At 47.2% G+C, this 5563-nt stretch overlaps 1 pseudogene; it reads left to right on the top strand.

The window, feature by feature from the left end:
- Positions 1–330: 330 nt before the first annotated feature.
- Positions 331–2593, top strand: LOC122001906 (annotated as a pseudogene).
- The last annotated feature ends 2970 nt before the right edge of the window (positions 2594–5563 follow it).

Here is a 5563-nt window from a genome sequence, read left to right as displayed (position 1 = left end):
AGAGCCGAATAAGGCCCATTAGAAGCTTCCATTGTTACCGTACAGAGAAATGCCCAAACAAGGCCCATTAGAAGCACCCATTCGCCTCTCATTTACACGGAAAGGCCCATTAGAAGCTTCCATTTTTTCCCCCTAATTTAAACGGAAAGGCCCATATCAGAAGCTTCCATTTTTCCCTAGTTTAATCGGAAAGGCCCATTAGAAGCTTCCATCCACCGCGTTCATTTTTCCTTCGTCGAGCTGCTCTTCGCTCATCACTGCATTGTAAGCAAGCAACCGACCAACGCGCTTGATGGATGATACCGCTATAAATACCGACATCATCCCACTTCCTTTTCCTCCTCACTCATCTACTTCCGATCTTTCTCCCTCCTTCGCGAAACCTAATCAGACTCATTCGACCCATGGGATACTTCAGGGAAGCCACCGGCATCCCCGGCCCAAGCGGATTCGGATCCGCCTCCACGGCCGAGCAGGTCACCGACGGAATCGACGCCTCCCGCCTCTCCGTCATCATCACCGGTACACTACTTTCTCCACCTCTCCCACTTCTCCTCTTTGTTACTCCAAGTATGCCCTAGATCCGGAGAAATCGATGCTCAAATTGATTCCCAGCTTATATCGATGTGTGATTTTATTTTATAGCTTAGGTCTGAGTTGTTTCCTACCAAATTTTGCAATCTAGGTGGAAGCAGCGGGATCGGAGCCGAGGCTGCGAGGGTGATGGCTCTCAGAGGAGCCCATGTAATCATCGGCGCTAGGAACATTGAAGCCGCCACTGGAGTGAAGCAGAGCATTCTACAGAGCGCTCCGTCTGCTAGAATTGAGATCATACAGATTGAACTCAGCTCTCTCAAATCAGTCAGAACCTTTGCAGAGAAGTTTCTCGCCATGGATCTACCTCTAAACATTTTGATGTAATTACATCACTGTTTCCCCATGATAATTGCTACATTCTCTGTCGCGACTGACTCTTACGTTTCATCGTCAACTTGTTTTCAGAAATAACGCAGGTGTCATGTACTGTCCATTTCAGCTTCGGAGGACGGGATAGAGATGCAGTTTGCCACAAATCATGTTGGTCTGTATGTTCACCTTCTCAAGATAGACACATCCTCCAATTCCGTGGAAGTTTTTTTTTTAAAAAAAAATTAATGATCTTTGCATGTTCTTTTTTGACATGATTTTGTAACGTGATTGGCTTTTGATTTCAGGACACTTTTTGCTGACAAAACTTCTGATTGGGAAAATGAAAAGCACAGCAGAGAGGACAGGAATTGAGGGCCGTATTGTGAATCTGTCATCTGAAGCTCACATGACAACATTTACAGGGGGAATACGGTTCGATAAAATCAACGACAAGAACTCGTAAGTTATTCGAAGCACTATACTTCGTTTAAACATTACCTCCGTTGCATTTCAAAATATTGTTGGCCAGAAAAAGAAAAAAAAAAAAAGAGGATTATTTCCCTTTATTTTTACTATTTAACTGATTGAGATATCTATTCCCGTCTTGCTTTTTAGATACAGTGACAAATTGGCATATGGACCGTCCAAATTGGCCAACATATTGCACGCTAACGAGCTTGCCCGGGCGCTTAAAGGTATCATCTACATTGACATGCCTTGCTTGATATTAACAAATTTATAACACAATCATGGTAAAACAACAGGAGGAAGGTGCAAATATCACAGCAAATTCACTTCATCCTGGTCTGATCAGGACAAACTTGGGAAGACACTCTACTGTTTTCGTTGGTATGATTATTCTCCTTAAACCTACAAATAAATAAATACATATTCTATAGAAAGACCTTTTTAAACCGTTAGATCGGTCAAAAATTGAGATCAAATTGGCTCCATTATGGCGGCTAGAAAGGGACCCTGACCCTTCATAAAATTTGTGTTGCAAATATGTCTTTTGACTCCTCTACTGAAGCTTTAAGTTAAAACTCACACATGGAATTTGCTTTCGCTTGTAGCTGCTTTGCAAGCTGCAACTTGCGTGTTGTGGAAGACCATACCTCAGGTTTGTAATTCTAGCTAATAGTTATTCGCTATAGAACATACATACTAAACTCACTATAAATGCTTTCTCCAACTATCTACGAAATCTTTCAATAGATCATACTGTTCACCCCCTGTAGTTAGCTTAAAATCTTATTTCATGTTAGATTTTTTCCTAGGGTTGAGAATCAAGATTCTACCTTTGGTAATTGCATGGAGCAGCAACTTCATGTTATGTCGTGCTGCATCCAGATGCAAAGGGAGTGAGTGGTAAGTATTTTGCTGATTGCAATGTGTCGAAGACGACTGCTAATGGTAGAGACGAATTACTAGCAAGAAGGCTTTGAGATTTCAACGAAAACCTAGTTAAATCAGCTTAGGAAAAATTGACAGGGATCCATCGTATATATATATTTTGAGTCTTGTTCCTCTTTATTGGTGTTATTTATGTGTTCTGGGTTTGTATTATACCATTTGTCTGATGGGTCTTATTAGACTATTATCTGTTTATGTTCTTATTGTATAATGTCTTTTATCTTCTGTATTTGTTATCGTTGTTTGAATGAAAAATATTTCACTATCCTTAGTCACAAACTACTTTGCATTGATATTTGAGTGGGTTAGATATTAGCTCCCAGGGTGTACCGCAGATGGTGGACGCATGACATCTCTGACGTAATGACTAGAGGTCGATTCTCAGGAACTAACAACTTGGGTTTATCCCATCATGTGCCTATGACCTGTATACCTCCATGTATCTCCTTTCATATCCGTGGGGTCGAGACCGCTAAGGTAGCGGATCTACCTTTGAGTGGGTTAGACATTTTTTCACGGAATGTCCAGTTGATTAAAGGATGACACTTATTACATTAGGATAAAAAATCAATTTTCAATGGATGTATACTTTTAGGAAAAAAAAATATCTCCCACCTCCTAGCCAACTAAGCGGTCAATTATATGTTACGTCGTAATTTACCTTTTTAAGTTTGATGACGGGCTATGAGAAAAGATGAATATAATCACTTTTTTCTAGAGTTGAGTGGATTAGAGATTAGATAATGTAATCACTTTTTATTGCAACTGAGTGTGATCCTATTCGGAAACTGAGTCAGATGGATCGTCGGGTGAGATGGATGGAATGTTGACCGAGTCACAATGTCCTAGAGGGAGATACGCCGAGATGACTTCTATGTTGACCAAGTCGTCAAAAGTCCTCTCCGGAAACTGAGTCAGATGGACCTGTTGGAACCCCAAGGTTGTTTTGGTGTGATCAACAAGTTAAGTTAGGTCCTGTGTGTATTTAACCTTGTGTCTAAGTGTGCAGGAGCTTAGGAGCACAGCTAGTCGAGCGGAAGACGCAGCTAGCGAGAAGGACGATAGTCCAAGGGACGAGGTGCTGCGGAAGAGTACACCGGCGGACGAGAAAGAAGCGCGCGGTGGTTCCGAGGGACGAAAGCCGGAGCGGAAGATTGCTCGGGGAGCAAGAGACGTAGCTAGCGAGAAGGTCGACGACCGAGGGACGAAGACTGCGGATGAGTACGCTGGCGGACGAGAAGGAAACACGCGGCAATTCCGAGGGACGAGAAGACCGGAAGTTGGGTTCGGGTGAGCCCTATTCCGGATGACAGAGATCACCCAAGCGAGCGGATCCGGAGGAGAAGAACCGGACCGAGGCGGGACTAAACTAGAGAAGAAGTCCCGGACGAAAAAGTCAACAACTGTTGACTTTGGGCTCCAGGGCGCCCGGAGCAGTCCGGGGCGCCCGGAGCCCTCCGGGGCGCCCGGAGCCCTCCGGGGCGCCCGGAACCCTCCAGGGCGCCCTGAGCAGTATTTTGACCAGATCGAGTCAAAACTCGATCTGAACGTTGGGGGATAAAATTTATCCCCCCCAGGGCGCCCAAAACCCTTCCAGGCGCCCCAACCAAGGCTATAAATATAGCCTTGGTCCAGAAGCTTTCAATCAACTCAATAATTGGCATTCCAAACACTTGTGCGCTCACTGTTCTAGTTTAGCTTCTGTTTTTGTGCTTTCACCGGTGTAAGAGGCTTCTCCGCTCGAAGGAGTTTTTAGTGCGATCACTTTCCTTGGATTAACAACCTCCCCGGTTGTAACCAAGTCAAACACGGTGCCTCGTTTCTTTCTTGTATTTCTGCTTAGCTAATTTTATACAAGTGTTAGTTTAAGAGTTCGAGAAGGGTTGCTTTTGTTTTTTTTTACAGGGCTATTCAACCCCCCCTTCTAGCCGGCCCAACGGTCCTACAGGACCACCGGGTGAGGTGGATGGAATATTGACCAAGTCGCGATGTCCCGAATGGGGGTATGCTGAGATGGTTTCTATGTTGACCAAGTCGTCAACGCTACCTGTAGCCAGTGACCGGGTCGCCTCGGTCTCTAGTACCCCGAGGCTCGAGGCAGATCCAACGAATATATAAGTACTAGACTAATACTAGAATAATCAAATGAAGGGAGAGTGAGTACGAGAACGTACCCTAGCCCAGGAGGGCGCCCTCGGATGGGACGCTGGTCGAGTTATCATGACCCGGAAGAGCAAATGACGCCGAGCCGGATGAAGAGCTGGATCTGACGACACGAAACCGAACGTGGTGGCACGAAATCGAATGTGACCTCAGTACGCAGCCCGAGCTATAACATCGGCACGCAGACTGAGATAAGACATCGACACGTAGGCCGAGATAAGACATCACACGTAGATCGAGATACAATGGCGACACGAAGGCCGGAACAGGATATCGGTAAGCAGGCCGAGATAGGGCACACAATCTAGGATCTAGCACATAGGTCGGACGATGAAGATCGGAACATAGCCACGGCTCGAGGGTCGTAACACAACCATGACACAGAGCCAAAACAACGGTGGCCCGAGGGTCTAATCAATGCTGAAAACATATGTCGACATGGATCAGATACTGAATCAGCGTAGGCGATGCATGACTGCGCGGATCGAAGGCACGACGGTGGGGGGGGGGGACGACTGCGGCTCAGAGGTCGTATGCGATGATGGGACCTGGCTACTGTTTGGGGTAGATTTTATGCTGTCACGGTTGACGGAGAGAAGGACGCCGGTAAGGAGGGAGAGGGAGGCGAAGGGGGGCTGCCGGTGAAGGAGGCGAGGCAAGGAGCGGAGCTTGGCTGCTGGATATGATGGTGGCTCGGTCGTAGCCATTGTTGTTGGTGCCGGGTCACACGGAGAGGAGGAACAACACTGGTCGCAGTGTGGAAAGGAGCCCAGGCGACGACCGTGGGAAGCGATGACTGGCGACAGCGTGCGTGGCTGTGGCTTGGCCGGCGACGACGAGGGAGGTGACGCGATGGTGTCGGTGTGGAGGGGGAAAGGAAATGGGGCAGCAAAGGCACGGTTGCTCGCAGGAGAGAAGAGAGGAGGAGCGGAGATGTGGCTACCGGCGGCATGATGGGCCGCGTCGGAGGCCTTCCACCAGCGGTGGCGGCGGCAGCATCCACGAGGTTTTGGCGGAGGCAGGGACGAAGGGGAACAGTCCCCTATCTTGGTGCCGGAGGAGCAAAACGATCCAGCCT

The sequence above is a fragment of the Zingiber officinale genome, chromosome 7A (genome assembly GCF_018446385.1).
Source record: "Zingiber officinale cultivar Zhangliang chromosome 7A, Zo_v1.1, whole genome shotgun sequence".
NCBI lineage: Eukaryota > Viridiplantae > Streptophyta > Magnoliopsida > Zingiberales > Zingiberaceae > Zingiber > Zingiber officinale.
The sequence above is the reverse complement of the archived record's forward strand: the minus strand, read 5'-3'. Positions and strand labels throughout refer to the sequence as shown.